Below are 19,104 nucleotides of genomic sequence, written 5' to 3' on the forward strand. Positions count from 1 at the left end.
GTGCTCCGCTGCGACCCCGAAAATCCTCAACAGTGGTGACCCGGCGAACCGTGCCTTCTATCCCAGCGGCGTCCTAGCATGGCGTACTGGCAGCACCCAAGTTTCGACCCGCCGCTCCCGGCGTTCCGGCCTGCAGGCGTCGGCGGGTGGTTCGCCCAACTGGAGGCTGCGATGTACCAGAACGGCATCACCATCCAGCCGTTCAAACACGAAGTCCTTTGCGACATCGTCCCGCCCGACCTCCTGCGTCAGCTCACCTACTCTGCTTTCGGCGGCCGGCCATACGATGAGCTGCGTGCGGCCGTCTTGGCGGACTTCGGCGCCTACTACGTTCCGCCGCCGCTTTACGACGCAGCGGACCCGTTTTCGCCGCCGCCAGCCTCTGGCCCTGCACCGGCCTCGCTAGCGCCCACGCAGCCTTCATCAGAACCCGGACCACCTCAGCAACCCCTCGCCGCCCCGCCGCTACTCCACTCCAGCGTTTCCGGCCCGGCTTCTTTAGCACCGACCGCACAAGACGCTACCGCATCGATTCCGGCAGCACATCCTGCTACCCCGGTTACACTAGCAGCACTGTGCGACGACTCCACGGCCCCAAGTCTGCAGTCATTCCCTCAGCAGCTCGTTGAGGTGCCTGGCCCACCGCGGTTTGCCACGTCAGCGAACTCAGCGACAAATGCACCTCGCGCCACCTTGTTCAACGCCTCCGGCCATACCGCCTCCCATAAGGACGATACAGCGTCTACGGCACAGCCCGGTGAGCACCTTCTCTCATCTGCAATAGTGCCGCCGTCAGTCGATCCCTTCCTCGACGCGTGCCTCATTGCGCCAACTTCTGTAACCTACTGCGTAGCATCGCTGCCAGCCGAAAGCTCACCATCCGCCTCCTCGCTCTTTCCGCCAAAGCCGTCAGTCACAGACCTGAGTGAGCGCGCTAAGGGCGAAGTGAGATTGCCGCCACCGCAGCATATGCCACATACCAGTTCCACTACCCCGGCGGCCACACCACCTGCCCAAGGAGCCCCACCCCAAGCCCCCAGTACTGTCAACTGCTTCTCGGAGTCTGACCCTGGCAGCCCGACACTGTCGCAGCAAGCGTCTCCTTTGGTGCCTGACTTGAGCCACCTTCAGCAACGAATGGTCGAGCTACTCACACCGAGTAATGCAGCAACTGTCCATCCCCCAGCTGTGTTTGTTGCTGTCAGCCAGCCGTCTGATGTAGCAGTCTCAGCTCCACGGCCTGTCACTGCCACAACCTTCTTGCAGCCACCCACAGCCGACCATGCCCACACGCGCATCAGCACTGGCCAGTTGCTCTGGACTGCCACTCTCGCTTCACCCAATCACCTGGCATTGAGCCCAGCAACTTTCTCCGGCATCGTCACAGCTGTCACCGTTTTGTCGACGGTCCCACCACAGCTGCTGTCAGTCCATGGAGCCGTTTCGGCCGTTCCAGTGCTTGTGACGACGTACTCGGCGCGCCAGACTCCCACCGACACCGGCTCCAACGTTCCAACGCCGACGACACTTGTGTCCGCGGGCAGCACTACAGTCGGTGACGGCCCAACCATGGCCTTCCCTGCCCCCATGTCCTTCGTCAACTCGGCACCCAGCATCATTCGCCCGTTGCGAAGCAGCCAGGCTCGTCAACCTGAGCCCGCGCACTCCACCCGACGGCTCTTCCCGGCACCTGACATGAACTTACCGGACTCTCCATTTCTGGCTACTCCATCTCTGCCCCGTCGGCGCGCAAATTTCGCCGTTCCGTCTAGGCGGGGGGCCCTGTAGCGCCCGGCGACGCTATAAAGCGCCGGCGCTGAGATCGGCGTTCTAGCGCGCGCTAGAAGAAAATAAAGATGAACAGCGCGTGCTCGGAGCGCACGCCCGGCACAAGCAGTTCGGAACTAGAAGCCTGCCACGCTGGTCGTCTCTTTCTGGTGCTCCGCTGCGACCCCGAAAATCCTCAACAAGCTAATGGGTTACTGCACATGTATGTACAAGCGGGCATTCGCTGCTAAATATTCATAGCTCCCCGAGAGTGCTCGTACCTCTGTTGGCGCAGTGCTGCAGGAGTCGAACGGAGTGCCACTGCCCTGCGATGGCAGGTGCTGCCACCAGCAGGACTTGTGGGATCCAGGTTGCTCTTCCCAGCAGCCTCTTGCGACCAATCATTATTTCAACTGCCACCTGCCAGGGTGCGCAGTTTGCTCATAGTCTGGTGGGCAGGATGTGATAACGCCACAAGGTCACGTGACTTAGCTGACCCACCTACCTCCTAGGTTGCATCTCTGGTGATTTCCCGTGAATTTCTCGCCTGTGCTCTACGACGCCGGCGACGACTCGCCTGTCATCGCAGGCGCCTGCCAACCATTCGCCTGCCATCGCAGAGCAGGGGCGCAGGGTAGGGCCGCTTAACCGCTGCACCACTGTGTCAGGAAAGGGAGAGGACTCCCAAGGATCTATGAATGTAGAGTGGTGAATTGCGAATTCCGCAGACGTGGACATTAATACACTAACCCTGCCTCGTTATACCATCAAGGCGCGGAGCTTGTGTTCCCTTCAAATTCCTACCGCCGCTGTGGCTCAGTGGTTACGGCGCTCGGCTGCTGGCCGGAAAGACGCGGGTTCGATCCCGGCCGCGGCGGCTGTTTTTCGATGGAGGCGAATTCCTAGGGGCCCGTGTACTGTGCGATTTCAGTGCACGTTAAAGAACCCCAGGCGGTCGAAATTTCCGGATCCGTTCACTACGGCGTCCCTCAGCCTGAGTCGCTTTGGGACGTTACACCCCCATAAACCAAACCAAACCTTCAAGTTTCTTTTTTATTGTCCCTGTGCGCATGGCGTCCTTTCGCTTGGCTTTCCGACCGCAGGCTATTAGATAGCGACGATATTAGTAAATGATGGATACTGCGCTATTATATTTTGATGTTGAGCGCACAGTCAGCGTACTGTAAAATACGAAAAGAAAGGTAACGAGAGATAAAGCTATAAGTGCAGCGTTTTGTATTGAAGTTAGGCTCAGAACTCATGGTATCTGCTTGATAGCACAGAAGAAGGCTACCTGTTTGATAAGCCAGATCCGCACACTTCGTACATCGCGTGCTTCTTACGCCTACTTTAATGCTTCGTGGTGAAGAATAACGTTGATAGATGATTTTGCGTTCATATCGTTGTCTAGTGTTTGAAATGCAGATGATTTCTAGTTAGATATATGAGGAACGTCTTGCTGCTCTTTGTGATGTCATGGTGAGCATGATATTTGGTATTCAATGCCAGCCATTGACTCCGATTTTGTGACGTGGCCGATGCCCTAAAAACGTGACGAAACGTCAGAAACATGCTCAAGCGTAGAAAAAAAATTTAGACGTCTTTCGCTGGTGCTTCTGACGTTCACAGTGAGCGTGCGCGCATTGCTTTCTACTACCAGTGAAGCCGGCTTTTAGGCCTACGTTTTGGCGGCTTCGTATGCAGCAGTGGTGAGCGAACAGAGCTGCCAGAGCCTCTACCGTCGAACGTTATTAACCGTTCTATCGTCATGACATCCAGGGACCTCGAGACACTACGCGACCATCTCTGCCGTTTGAACCCAAGCGAGCAGCAACTTTACCAAGCGCTCCATTTGCCACGACAGGCGAGCTCAGGCGGCACAGTGCCCTCGGGTGTGGCATGGAGCGAGGTATACAATTCCCTTCTGGGCTTCATTGCGAAGGAAGAGCGTTTACTTCGTATGGCCAGACTTTACGTTTGGCTGATGCCACGTAACCAACTAGGCCCATGGCAGGTGTATCGCCTGAATCGCGACGCGTCCCTGTTCTTTGACTGCCCAACACTGTTCCATCACGTCGCAGCCGCGCTGCGCCTTCCTCACTATGACGTGGCAATGGCGGGCAGCTTTCTGCACGGTGTGTTCTATGCGTGCCTGCTCACCACGGACGAAGAGACTGGACACTCCGAACACAAGGTGGTGTGCGTCGCCCTTTGGTCCGGACTTCCGTTGCTAGCGGTCAGAGTTGAAGGAGCCAGCATTGGACATCGCTTTACGGCCGCTCTGACAGCGGCGCTATACGGCGACACCTTCTCTCCCATGTGCGAGAATCAGGAAAACCTGAACAGCGCGTTCTCCGCGGCACGCCATATTTTAGGCCAGCTTCCTAGCCTTCAAAGCGGACACCAGCCGTAAGGTGCAGCTTTACGGAAAGCGCCGGCTCATCAAGATCAGTTTTCCGCCAAAGATGTTTGCACAGACCGCGGTAAGCACTTCTTTTTTTTCCTTGTGATAAACATTTCTTGCCTGGGTGGTCACTATACCCGAAGTGCAAATACATTGCTTCGTAACTACATTTCGTTTCGTGGGTTCCTTTCGTTTAGTTTTAGTTCGAGGGAATGTTGCGTACTTTTCGTCCGATGTCGATGAGATAATGCATTTGTTTTGAGGCGCTCGAGTTGCGTGAGGACTAAGAATTCAAAACCACATTTAACGCTTGGAAACACGAGGGTGTTACATAAAATGTATGTACAGCATCGATTACGTGTTCACATATAAATTCGCCAATAAATGAAGTGAAGCAGTCAGAGTTCACGCGGCCGTAATTGTATTTAGCTGCGGGTTAAGGACACTTAAATTTAGTAATGCCATAGTCAGTGCGCGGGTGCATTGAAGGGATGCAGGACAATTTCTTGGGCATGCGCGGCTGTGCAACGCATGAACACTGAGGAAACGACGAGCTTTTATTAATGCGCTTATTTTGCTGGGACTGGGTACACAGTATAAAGAGCCTATTTTCAAAAACTGCCAACCTTAGTTTCTCCACCTAAAAGTACGATCCCTCTAGCCTCCAATCACTCTAGGAACTGTTAAAGGGAGTTGTCAATTTTAGAATCGTCCTTGACCTTTCTTCTAGTAAAAAAGCGTTCAGAATGACAAAGAGTTTCTTAAATATAGCTGGTATTGATATTGCACAAAATAAACGGCGTATTTTTATAACGCGAAAGAAAAGACATACTTTATTAATCTTTACCGTGAGAGTGTTAAAGGCCCCAATGCCCAGAAAATCCGGCGTCGTTGTTCTCAGCGTTATGAGCAAAAATCACGAGCATGGCTTTGACAGGTGGTGCCCAGGGAACAACCGAGGCAGGTGGCACACCTCGGTCACGTGACCTTGAGGACTAATGACAACCTGCCCACCGGATAGTGCGCAAACTGCCCACCGTGGCAGGTGGCATTTAAATTCATTGGTCCCCAGGGAAGAGCACCTGCCATCGGAGGGCGTGGCGCATCACTTAACCGCGGCACCACCGCACCAGGAGGGGTATGAGGACCCCCGAGATCTAGCAATGGAAAGTAGAGATTGAACTTTGGCATATATGGGAATTAACTCATTGCGCTGTTGCTTCACACCCTAAAGGCATAAAGAACCCCGGGCGGTCGAAATTTCCGGAGCCCTTCACTACGGCGTTCCTCATAGCCTGAGTTGCTTTGGAACGTTAAACCCCAATAAACCAGTAAAGCGAAACCCTAATGGCGGAACTTAAGTGTAGCCTCCAATTTTAGAGCGCAGCCATTTGGCGTCCGTTCCTGGGTTTCGCGTCGGCGTCGTCGTCGGCGTTGTCGTCGGCGTTGTCGTCGGCGTCGGCCTCGTAACCAGCTCCGCCCCCCTTTCATCCGCAGCTGGGGTTGACTCACTATCGGCGTCAGCGGCATCAGTCAGTCGCTGCTATCTCTTCCCTCCTCCCTTTATCGTGTTGTCCGCTTGCTGCGCGCGCTTCTGCCCCCATCGTTTGCCGCTGGGTGTACACGCCGCCTCCCTCCCCGCTCTTCCTGCGAGTCTCCGGTTGTCAAACCGCCGGCTCGAACTTAATTCCTTTCTTCGCTCCTCCTCCAATGCAACCCCTGTGCGGTGGCAATCAGAGAGCCAGATCGGTGGCGGCGGATCTGTATATGTGCACCGCCCGAGCCGAAATTGCCGCTGCCGTTCGCCACTGCGAAATTATCTGCCAGTTCTTTCTGAGCCATGAGCGAGACGACCGATGGAAGTCCTCCGTCTGCTAAAAAAAAAAATTCTGTGATAGCGCATACATGTGTTGCTCGATTTCTTTGCCTCAATCTATCGAAAAGGTGAAACAGCTTATTTGCTGCGCTCAAATTTCGCATTAGGAAGTAACGTAATCGTCGGTAATTTTTTTTAATGCACTCAATTAAGCCACCCCTAGACTGTGTATTTGTTTTTAGGTACATCCGGCGGCAAAATAAGTCGGGGAACGCGAGAGGCGGCCAGAATCAGATAAAACCATAGAGTAACATAAAAGTAAAGAGCGGACACTCGGGCCCTTTCGCGGCCGAGTTCGGCGCTTCCCCGTTTCCGCCAGATGGCACTGAACGTGCAAATAAAAAAAGAAAAAGAGTATGGTCTTGGCATATCTTGGCTTGCAGTGACGTGCGCTGCGCGCCTACGGTCGCAGTTGCGTCAGCAGCAGCGGCGTCTTTTAAGTGCGTCAAGCCAACGGGCAAGCACGCCCAGGCGGCAGTGTGCGACGGACCGACGGTGTGAGCGGCTGTATTTTTTTGCGGCGTCTGCAAGCTTCGTGGGCACGTCCGTTTTGTGTACTGCTGTGGTGCTGCGACGGTTGTTTCTTCCACCCCGTGAACTGTCCAACAAGAAGCTGCAGCTGTCGGCCTTAAAGGCGGCGGCGGCGGCTCTTCCTAAGCACTTCCAAAGAGGCAACAAAGCTGCGTCAAGGGCAGATGCCCACCACTAGGTTTTGACAGTAAACCCTCCAAGATTCCTGTTTACGCCTATCATCTCTGAGGCCAGTGCATTTCCCCGGGTCCGCTAGGTGCGCTGTGCACAAAAGTCGGCCGCTGGGGCCTACGGGAGTGTCCGCTCTTTACTTCTATATTACTCTATGATAAAACTGCATCGCCGCGCCGTCTGACGTTGCGCTTCTGGTGTCGAGACATCGCAGTGCGCGTGCGCGTCCTTTCATGCTTGCAGCCGTGTCTTTTTTCTCGCTTGCGCCGTACTAGCTGATAACTTGCGACGTTTGGCAGTAGGGGCCACTTTCTCTATTTGCTACGTCAGGCGCGCAGTTCTGGGTGGGGGGTAGGAGGGGGTGCACGGCGAGGGTGAAGCGTGCGCTGCTCGCTTTGCCGGGGCTGGACAGATAACGAAAAAAGACAGGACCCGTGCCAGCAGCGATGAGTGATAGCTTGTTCAAAAAACAGAAATCTTGCAACTGTGCGTTATCTCTTCCGCCGGGGCAAAGCGAGCAGCGCACGCTTCACCCTCGCCGTGCACCCCCTCCTACCCCCCACCCAGAACTGCGCGCCTGACGTAGCAAATAGAGAAAGTGGCCCCTACTGCCAAACGTCGCAAGTAATCAGCTAGTACGGCGCAAGCGAGAAAAAAGACACGGCTGCAAGCATGAAAGGACGCGCCCGCGCACTGCGATGTCTCGACACCAGAAGCGCAACGTCAGACGGCGCGGCGATGCAGTTTTATCTGATTCTGGCCGCCTCTCGCGTGCCCCGACTTATTTTGCCGCCGGGTGTACGCCTGCCTTAATCGGCATTTTAGGCACTTGTTTCAATATTTTTGATGGTTTGGGAAAAAAAACTGCTCTGACAAAGTCACTCTATTTAAGACGCAATGGAAGCGGAAGAATGCTCTGCGTAATCACGTTTTCCGTCAGTTCCACTCAATAGGTGAATGAACTGCACCTTTCTTATAGCAGGCGCAATTAATGAACTCGCCTTACTGCGCATGCCGGCAGTCAGCAGCTGTGCGCTCATGCACGCATTCAGGCTAAGGAGTGAGGTGTGGAAGCTTGAAGGAAGCTGTGCGCCTGCCTTCACAGATAGGCGCTCTAAAGGAAGCCTGACAAGGGATTCTTTTATTAACCGCGTGTAGAAATTGAGCGATACAAGGTGAGCCGCTGTTAAGGCATGTTCACTTAGATATGAAGCGTTCTGAGAAGTGGCCCTAAGGAAAGCCTGTCGTGAACATAAAAGCGTCTTTACGCGGTTACATCGCTGGTGCGCCGCGACATCCCGGACAATGCGCAACCTTGCTGGCGCATTTGTTTCGCCCCGTCATTGCTTGCCTGAGGACACAAAATTTGCACAAGTGTCGAATGTTTTGCTGCCAAGCCAAGAGGGAATGTGCGCCCCCCTCCCCCCCCCAAAAAAATTAGGAAAGATAAACTTAATTGATGCATCGAAGTGCGAAAACATGCGCTTAGCTGCTCGAGCGTTCATTGTTGGATGCGACCCTGCTGTGGTATTTCAAATCTCCCGCTGTTCCGTCATTTTCACGTCAGATGAAGCTTCATTACGCCTTTTTTTTGCACTTTGCGTTTGGTTTACGATTTTCGATGTCCTGAAGAGAGTCAGGCTAAGAGGGACACCGTAGTGAAGGGCTCCGAATAATTTAGACCACAGGGGGGTCTTCGAAGGGAAACTGCATAGGCTTTAGAATTTCACGAGTTTAAATGGACCGAATGTGTGAAATTGGCAGGTAATGCATGCGAAGTTCTTTCGGGCTATCATTTGATATAGTAACGTAATCGCCGATTGAAATCGAGAAGACCATCAAGCTTCTCCGCAGCGCACAGCTCCAAGTTGGGGGCGCATCATGCCATCATCAATGGTACCAGTGCATTTCCAACTCATAAACTCTTGTTTTCAAGGAAAAAGAAGAAACAACGCCACCGATGGCAAAGTCCTCCAAGCGTTGCTTGTTAGCATCCAACTAGGCACAGCAAGGAGTGGTTGGCGGGAGCGGAAGTTTGAAATCTTACCTTTCGTGACGTCACGCCGAGCTTCTCCGCACACCTCCGGCGCTATGAGAAAAAGCCCCCGTCAAGCCCCCGACGCGACCTCCTTAACGCTATCGGGTTAAGACGCGTGCGCTTTACTACCACACACCAAGAGAGTGTACTGAGTCTGGCTACTGAAGCGCCGTCAACGCCGCGGCCCCACACCGCTCCTCACACTCCACCTCATTGCGCCTGTCACGTCGGGCGCTCGTTTTATATGAATGCGTACTGTGCTCGCCTATCGGTGCTACACACAATCCACGGGCATGCATTGCGCCCGCCTAACCTACCGCCCTATTCCTACACACCACACCCTGATTTGGTGTACACTCCGAAAGGCATCAGCATGTCACATCACCCCACATGCGGCTCTAACACTACCACGACCGTAAACGAGTGGCGATTTTAATTTAACAGTTTGTTGAAACGTTCTCGACGTTCAACAACGTTCGTTCTGAATAAATAACCACTGGCAACATTTTCATCAAACAATTGGTAAGTGTTTAAGGGTATGACGTGATAGCTGTAGTGGGTTAATGTCCATAAATGCAGAACTGCTCATTCTATACTTAACATTCGTAGATGGCGGCGAGTCCTCATACCACTACCATCCCAGTGGCGCAGCGGTTAAATGATGCACCACTGCACTGGCCGGTGGCTGTTTCTATCCCAGCCAACGGTAGAGAATGTGCCACCCATGTCGGCCAATTCGTTTTTGAAAGCAGAGGGGGGGGGGGGGGGGGCGTGGACTCGATGTCTACGGGCCACGCGACGAGTGGTTAGACCTGGCCTAGTGTTGCTTTCGCAATAAAAGAGGAAGTAACCAGGCTTGCATTGTGTCCGGGGCGCTTTTTCAAGCTGTATTCCCTGTGCTGCTACATTTTATTTCTGGTTGTTTGGCTTTATTTCTGTTTTATCTTTCTCTTTGTGAGTGAACATTGCCTTGAGTCTCTTTTCTTTTGGTTTTCAGCTGCAGTGTTGTCACATGACCCGAATAAGTGGGGACCGTATTAAAACCGTAGACATACCAAGCTGGCAGGAGGGACAGTAGCGACGCATCGTCCCCGAGCGCTGGCTCCAGAGCTTCTGCACGACGGCATCCCAACAGAACGGCCCCTTGGCTGCCGTGTCAAGCAATCCTTTCGCAACCCGTGCACTTCAGGAGTTGCTGAGCGCTGCTGGCTTGTAATCAAGGCCATGAACCTGTTATGCCGCGTGGCCTTTGTCTAAAGGAATTTGTAGTCGCTATGTCCCAGCAAAGGACGTGGCGCAGCTGGACTCGTTTTTGTCCATGAGCTTTTGTCCACCTGTCCATCAGTATTTTAATTAAAACGTTTGGCAAGGTGCACCTGCATTACTGCGCTCACCGAACACCTTTTTCTTTTTACAAACTTTTATATAAGGTTACGCCAGGGCTCTTTTTATTGACTTATGTTATACTTGTTTTTGATCAATCTTGGGCGTCATTTTGTTTCTTGTTTTCGTGGCGCGAGACTTGCGCCAAAGCATGTATATTCAGTTTTGTTTTTATGTGTTTAGACAATCGTATGTTATTGTTATTTGTACAATCATTTTTAACTTGATGTATTAGATCTAGTATGACTTTCATGAATAAAAATGTTTTTACGTTCCGGAAGTGCATCATGGAGGCGCAACAAAACGGTAATGACTCTACAAACAGTCCAACAAAAAAACTCAGCGGGCGGTTACCAGTTCGAACGCATTTTTCGGCATCAGGTGCTGCAACACCCAGTGCTGAGTATTCGCAAGTATATTTTTTTTTGCCTCGACGTCGGGGAACGTAGATTTCTAGGGTGAGATCTGCGAAATCTCTAAAAGCGGATCACTTGTGGGCAGAGCTCAAAACGCATCGACTTCCTATTCCACACACAACTCGTTTTCGGGTTCTGGCCATCCTCTTACATGCAGCGTCCCGAGCACGGAGTCTCCTCTCGGCGGTCGTGGTGAAAAACTTTGAAGGGAAGGGCAACATCCACTAAATCTTGGTAGGGAATGCCTGCAGTACACACTTCCATCTCTTCTAAATAGGTATATCCAGATTAACCTCGATTTGTTTTCTTTCTCACGTCGTGAACTACATAATTTGTTTTTGAATAACATGGTTTAAGTTTCATTATGTATACATATTGCTGTTTCGTGTATTCTCGGGTGCTTCCTTGATGTGCTTGTTTTTTAAAAATTGTATGAACACTTGTGTTGCCTCCCCTGTCAATAATTAGGATTGTAGACTCGTCAAGCTGCCCAAGGGCAGCTTTTTACTACGATTCCTCCATCTGTAGTGTTAGATGGGAAATAAACTTTGATTTGATTTGATTTGGAATCGGTCATCGTCGGTCTGTCTACAGTGCAGTACCGCAGCTGCTCCTGGTATCCAGCACTCCCGCATGATACGCCACTGCTAGGTAGAATAGGCTGCTGTGAAAAGGGAGTGGGGTGGGGTAATAGTGGATGCCGTGGGAATTTGGGCACCACTACGTGCAGTGATAGCGAGTTGGCCGGACGCTGCTGGATGGCGGGCAGCGCGACGGGAAAACATGCTCGAGGTAGATGTCCCGGAAGCAGTTTGTATGGTGCTCTCGACAGCTCTCGGGAGTGATGAGTGCGGTGGTGGTAGATTACTTTATTTGCATTCGTTATATTCGAAGATGTGCTAAAGTGCGTGTGTTTCCAACGGTGGTGCGCCGTCGTTGAGGTGTCTTGAAGGGCGGCATAAATCAAACTATCGGTTCATTTGTCAGCGAAAATCACTGGCCTACAAATCTATACGCTTACCAATGCAGTTAACTGTGGGAAGCGACCGGTTTTATAGATTTCGGGACAGATTGTACGCGACGTCACGGGCGACATTGTGGCCTTCAATGCATGAATTCAGCCGATAATATTGGGGTAGGTGGCATCAAGACGCTTAAAAAAGCTCGCAAGATTTAACCTTGGTTTCGTTTAAGCAATCTGGATACTGCTAAAATGTCGATGCAGGACTTCTAAAAACGGAAGTCAGCTAAAACACAAGGAACTGGATACAAAGCAGAGCGCAGCGTTGGCCATAATGTCCGCGATTAGAAATCAAATTGGTAATTCAACTGGAGGCTTTTTTCAATAGGCTTCACTTTGGGAAAAGGGGATGCGAACAATGTAGTAAGCTGTTCATAAAAGCGATGCGACTCCCTAAAACAAATTTCACCATTGCAGGAGCCAGAGTCAAGAAAGATTAGCGGTGCGATTCTGTAGCTGGCACAGAAAGCCTGTCTACTTAGATTGTGCTCGGGACATGCAAAGCCACATGTCGGAGAACAACGTTTTATTATGAGTGTGCTGTTGGCTTCGAGCAAAGTACTCGACATGACGGTGATTCATGCGGTGCTAGTTGTCACTGATTGCTAAGGAATATTTTGTTGAAAGTAGGGCTACTGGGCCTGTTATGTCAATCTGGTCAATCAGGAGTGGTCAGTCCTTTGATGTGTTTTGCAGCAGGTGCCACGTGCAAGTAGTCGTCTGCTGTACATTAGATGCCAATGGTAGCCATTACTCGTAGCCATGACTTGTTCCGATTGACTCTTTCCTCAGTGTGTTCGCCTGATGGGCAGGGTACCGCCCTTGTATCGTTTAAATGGACAGTCGTACTTGCGACATCTGAAGAGCGGTTCATTTGCTTAACCACAGGAATAAGTTCGTACAGTGTACATGCAATGCAATTTATCAGATTCCCCTGAGTGGTGGTAGGTTCTACATAGGGCAAACTGGCCGCTGCGTCAACATTAGATTATTAGAGCATGCAAATTCCTTAGATGATTCAAGGGGGCAGCATCTGCCTAAGCATTGTCACCCTTGCAAGCATGATGACAAAAATTGTAATCCGCTTTTCGATAGGACTAAAATTATCGGATGCTCGAGGGATAAGAAAACGGGAAATTTTCGAGGCCTTGGAAATCGCGAGATTAGGGTTTGAGAAGTGTGTTAGCGATGCTTCCGTACACCTGTACCGCAAGGAGTTCGAGTTCCTTGATTCCTCGAGATGAGCGTGGCTTTTGTTTTTGTTTTTGGGGTTGGTGCGCATGCGCTTTGCTGCTGAAGGAAAGAGGAGTTGGTGGAATAAATCAGTTGTCAGTCTGCGTTTGTGCAGTGTGGTTCTCTTTCTCTTGTCCCGTCCTTTTGCGCAGTTATTTTTTGTTCTCCTAATTTCGCCTTAAAACTTCATCAGGGTGGTCCATGATTGCATCATAGACTACGCTATCGTTTTTTTGTTACCATTCAGGTGCGAGCGCAATGCAAAGAAGCTAAATAAATATTGGAGGGACACTTAAGCTCCGTCCTACGGGTATATGAAGCGATAGCTACTGGGTTAGTACACATGTATGCAGAAATGGGCATTCGCTGCTAAATATTCACAGCTCCCTGAGAGTGCTCGTACCCTTGTTGGCGCAGTGGTGCAGGAGTCGAACGGAGTGCCACTGCCCTGCGATGGCAGGTGCTGCCACCAGCGGGACTTGTGGGATCCAGTTTGCTCTTCCCAGCAGCCTCCTGCGACCAATCATTAAGTCAACTACCACCTGCCAGGGTGCGCAGTTTTCTCACAGTCCGGTGAGCAGGTTGTGATAATGCCACAAGGTCACGTGACTTAGCTGGCCCACTTACCTCCTAGGTTGCATCTCTGGTGATTTCCAGGGAATTTCTCGCCCGTGCTCTACGACGCCGGCGACGACTTGCCTGTCATCGCAGGCGTCTGCCAGCCATTCGCCTGCCATCGCAGGGCCGGGGCGCTTAACCGCAGCACCACTGTGTCAGGAGTGGTATGAGGACTCCGAATGATCTATGAATCTAGAGTGGTGAATTGTCCATTCCGCAGATGTGGACATTAACCCACTAACCCTGTTTCGTTATACCATTAAGGCGCGGAGCTTGTGTCCCCTTCAAATTTCTGCCGCCGCTGTGGCTCAGTGCTTACGGCGCTCGGCTGCTGGCCCGAAATACGCGGGTTCGATCCCGGCCGCGGCGGCTGATTTTAGATGGAGGCGAATTTCTAGAGGCGCGTGTACTGTGCGGTGTCAGTGCACTTTAAAGAACCCCAGGTGGTCGAAATTTCCGGAGCCCTCCACTGAGGCGTCCCTCATAGCCTGAGTCGCTTTGGGACGTTAAGCCCCCATAAACCAAACCAAACCTCCAAGTTTCTTTTTATCGTCCCTGTGCGCATGACGTCCTTTCGCTTGGCTTTCCAACCGCAGGATATTAGATAGCGACAACATTAGTAAATGCTGACTACTGGGCTATTATATTTTGACATCGACCGCACAGTCAGCGTACTGTAAAATACGAAAAGAAAGGGAACGAGAGATAAAGCTATAAGTGCCGCGTTTTGTATTGAAGTTAGGCTCAGAACTCATGGTATCTGCTTGATAGCACAGAAGAAGGCTACATATTTGATAAGCCATATCCGCACACTTCGTACGTCGCGTGCTTCTTACGTCTAGTTTAATGCTTCGTGGTGAAAAATAACGTTGATAGAAGATTCTGCGTTCATATCTTTGTTTAGTGATTCAAATGCAGAAGATTTCTAGATATACATGCGGAGCTTCTTCATGCTCCTTGTGGTTCCTTGGTCAGCAAGATATTTGGAATTCAATGCCCGCCATTGATTCCGATTTTGTGCCGTGACCGATGCAAACACGTGATAAAACGTCAGAAACAAGCTCAAGCTTTGAAAAAAAATTAGACGCCTTTTGCCAGTGCTTCTTGACGTTTGCAGTGAGCTTGCGCACTTTGCTTTCTACTGCCAGTCTACTCGGCTTTTAGGCCCCCGTTTTGGCGGCTTCGCATGCATCACTGGTGAGCGAACAGAGCTGCCAGAGCCTCTACCGTCGAACGTTATTAACCGTTCTATTGTCATGACATACAGGGACCTCGAGACACTACGCGGCCACCTCTGCCGTTTGAACCCAAGCGAGGAGCAACTTTACCAAGCGCTCCATTTGCCACGACAGGCGAGCTCAGGCGGCACAGTGCCCTCGGGTGTGGCTTGGAGCGAGGTATACTATTCCCTTCTGGGAGGCGTGTCGATAGAAGAGCGTTTACGTCGCATGGCCCGACTTTACCTTTGGCTGATGCCACGTAACCAACTAGGCCCGTGGAAGGTGTATCGCCTGAAGCGCAACGCGTCCCTCTTCTACGACTGCCGAACACTGCTCGATGACGTCGCAGTCGCGCTGCGCCTTCCTCACTATCACGTGACAATGTCGGGCAACTCTCTGCACGGTGTGTTCTATGCGTGCCTGCTCACCGCCGACGAAGAGACTGGGAGATCCGAACACAAGGTGGTGTGCGTCGCCCTTTGGTCCGGACTGCCGTTGCTAGCGGTCCGAGTAGAAGGAGACAGCATTGGACATCGCTTTACGGCCGCTCTGACAGCGGCGCTGTACGGCGACACCTTCTGTCTCATGTGCGACAACCAGGAAAACCTGAACAGCGCGTTCTCCGCGGCACGCCATATTTTAGGCCAGCCTCCTAGCCTTCAAAGCGGACACCAGCCGTAAGGTGCAGCTTTACGGATAGCGCCGGCTCATCAAGATCAATTTTCCGGTGATGAAGTTGGCACAAACCGCGGTAAGCACTTCTTTTTTTCCCTTGTGATAAACATTTCTTTTCTGGGTTGTCACTATACCCGAAGTGCAAATACATCGCTTCGTAAGTACATTTCGTTTCGTGGGTTCCTTTCGTTTAGTTTCAGTTCGAGGGAATGTTGGGTACTTTTCGTTCGATGCCGATGAGATAATGCAGTTACGTAGAGGCTCTCTAGTTGCGTGGGGACTAAGAATTCAAAACCACATTTAACGCTTGGAAACACGAGGGTGTTAGATAAAATTGGAGGTAGATCGCCGATTACGTGTTCACATATAAATTCGCCAATAAATGAAGTGAAGCAGTCAGAGTTCACGCGGCCGTAATTGTATTTAGCTGCGGGTTAAGGACACTTAAATTTAGTAATGCGATAGTCAGTGTGCGGGTGCATTGAAGGGATGCAGGACAATTTCTTTGGCATGCGCGGCTGTGCAACGCATGAACTCTGAGGAAAAGACGAGCTTTTATTAATGCGTTATTTCTCTGGGACTGGGTACACAGTATAAAGAGCATATTTTCAAAAACTGCCAACCTTAGTTTCTCCACCTAAATGTACGATCCCTCTAGCCTCCAATCACTCTAGGAACTGTTAAAGGGAGTTGTCAATTTTAGAATCGTCCTTGACCTTTCTTCTAGTAAAAAAAGCGTTCAGAATGACAAAGAGTTTCTTAAATATAGCTGGTATTGATATTGCACAAAATAAACGGCGTATTTTTATAACGCGAAAGAAAAGACATACTTTATTAGTCTTTACCGTGAGAGTGTTAAAGGCCCCATTGCCCAGAAAATCCGGCGTCGTTGTTCTCAGCGTTATGAGCAAAAATCACGAGCATGGCTTTGACAGGTGGTGCCCAGGGAACAACCGAGGCAGGTGGCACACCTCGGTCACGTGACCTTGAGGACTAATGACAACCTGCCCACCGGATAGTGCGCAAACTGCCCACCGTGGCAGGTGGCATTTAAATTGATTGGTCCCCAGGGAAGAGCACCTGCCATCGGAGGGCGTGGCGCATCACTTAACCGCGGCACCACCGCACCAGGAGGGGTATGAGGACCCCCGAGATCTAGCAATGTAAAGTAGAGATTGAACTTTGGCATATATGGGAATTAACTCATTGCGCTGTTGCTTCACACCCTAAAGGCATAAAGAACCCCGGGCGGTCGAAATTTCCGGAGCCCTTCACTACGGCGTTCCTCATAGCCTGAGTTGCTTTGGAACGTTAAACCCCAATAAACCAGTAAACCAAAACTCTAATGGCGGAACTTAAGTGTTGCCCAAAATATTTTAATGCACTTAATTAAGCCACCCCTAGGCTGTGTATTTGTTTCTGGGTACGCCTGCCTTAATTGGCATTTTAAGCACTTGTTTCAATGTTTTTGATGGTATGTGGGAAAAAAAGAACTGTTCTGACGAAGTCGCTCTACTTAAGGTGCAGTGGAAGCGGAAGAATGCTCTGCGTAATCACGTTCCTGTTAGTTCCACTCAATAGGTGAATGAACTGCACCTTTCTTAAAGCAGGCGCAATTAAAGAACTCTAATTACTGCGCATGCCGGCAGTCAGCAGCTGTGCGCTCATGCACGCATTCAGGCTATGGAGCGAGGTGTGGAAGCTTGAAGGAAGCTGTGCGCGTGTCATCACAGATGGCGCTCTAAAGGAAGCCTGACAAGGGATTCTTTTATTAACCGCGTGTAGAAATTGAGCGATACAAGGTGAGCCGCTGTTAAGGCATGTTCACTTAGATATGAAACGTTCTGAGAAGTGGCCCTAAGGAAAGCCTGTCGTGAACATAAAAGCGTCTTTACGCGGTGATATCGCTGGTGCGCCGCGACATCCCGGACAATGCGCAACCTTGCTGGCGCATTTGTTTTGCCCCGTCATTGCTTGCCTGAGGACACAAAATTTGCACAAGTGTCGAATGTTTTGCTGCCAAGCCAAGAGGGAATGTGCGCCCCCCCTCCCCCCCCCCCCCCCCAAAAAAAAAAGTTAGGAAAGATAAACTTAATTGATGCATCGAAGTGCGAAAACATGCGCTTAGTTGCTCGAGCGTTCATTGTTGGATGCGACCCTGCTGTGGTATTTCAAATCTCCCGCTGTTCCGTCATTTTCACGTCAGATGAAGCTTCATTACGCCTTTTTTTTTTGCACTTTGCGTTTGGTTTACGATTTTCGATGTCCTGAAGAGAGTCAGGCTAAGAGGGACACCGTAGTGAAGGGCTCCGAATAATTTCGACCACAGGGGGGTCTTCGAAGGGAAACTGCATAGGTTTTAGAAATTCACGAGTTTAAATGGACCGAATGTGTGAAATTGGCAGGTAATGCATGCGAAGTTCTTTCGGGCTATCATTTGAAACGGTAACGTAATCGCCGAATGAAATCGAGAAGACCATCAAGCTTCTCCGCAGCGCACAGCTCCAAGTTGGGGGCGCATCATGACATCATCAATGGTACCAGTGCATTTCCAACGCATAAACTCTTTTTTTAAAGGAAGAAGAAGAATCAACGCCACCGACCGCACCTTGGCCAATCCCCCCGCGTGGGTATGTGCCATTTTCTTATGGTGAAGAAGAAGAAGAAGAAGATGGCAAAGCCCTCCAAGCGTTGCTTGTTAGCATCCAACTAGGCACAGCAAGGTGTGGTTGGCGGGAGCGGAAGTTTGAAATCTTACCTTTCGTGACGTCACCCCGAGCTTCTCCGCACACCTCCGTCGCTATGAGAAAAAGCCCCCGTCAAGCCCCCGACGCGACCTCCTTAACGCTATCGTGGCGTGGACTCGATGTCTACGGGCCATGCGACGAGTGGTTAGACCTGGCCTAGTGTTGCTTTCGCAATAAAAGAGGAAGTAACCAGGCTTGCATTGTGTCCGGGGCGCTTTTTCAAGCTGTATTCCCTGTGCTGCTACATTTTCTTTCTGGTTGTTTGGCTTTATTTCTGTTGTATCTTTCTCTTTTTGAGTGAACATTGCCTTGAGTCTCTTTTCTTTTGGTTTTCAGCTGCAGTGTTGTCACATGACCCGAATAAGTGGGGATCGCATTAAAACCGTCGACATACCAAGCTGGCAGGAGGGACAGTAGCGACGCATCGTCCCCGAGCGCTGCTCCAGAGCTCTCTGCACGACGGCATCCCAACAGAACGGCCCCTTGGCTGCCGTGTCAAGCAATCCTTTCGCAACCTGTGCACTTCAGGAGTTGCTGAGCGCTGCTGGCTTGTAATCAAGGCCATGAACCTGTTATGCCGCGTGGCCTTCGTCTAAAGGAATTTGTAGTCGCTATGTCCCAGCAAAGGACATGGCACAGCTGGACTCGTTTTTGTCCATGAGCTTTTGTCCACCTGTCCATCAGTATTTTAATTAAAACGTTTGGCAAGGTGCACCTGCATTACTGCGTTCACCGAACACATTTTTCTTTTTACAAACTTTTATATAAGGTTACGCCAGGGCTCTTTTTATTGACTTGTTGCGTTACACTTGTTTTTGATCAATCTTGGGCGTCATTTTGTTTCTTGTTTTCGTGGCGCGAGACTTGCGCCAAAGCATGTATATTCAGTTTTGTTTTTATGTGTTTAGACAATCGTATGTTATTTGTACAATCATTTTTAACTTGATGTATTAGATCTAGTATGAATTTCATGAATAAAAATGTTTTTACGTTCCGGAAGTGCA

The sequence above is a fragment of the Amblyomma mixtum genome, chromosome 9 (assembly GCF_055824585.1).
Source record: "Amblyomma mixtum isolate Tamu chromosome 9, ASM5582458v1, whole genome shotgun sequence".
In the NCBI taxonomy this organism is placed as follows: domain Eukaryota; kingdom Metazoa; phylum Arthropoda; class Arachnida; order Ixodida; family Ixodidae; genus Amblyomma; species Amblyomma mixtum.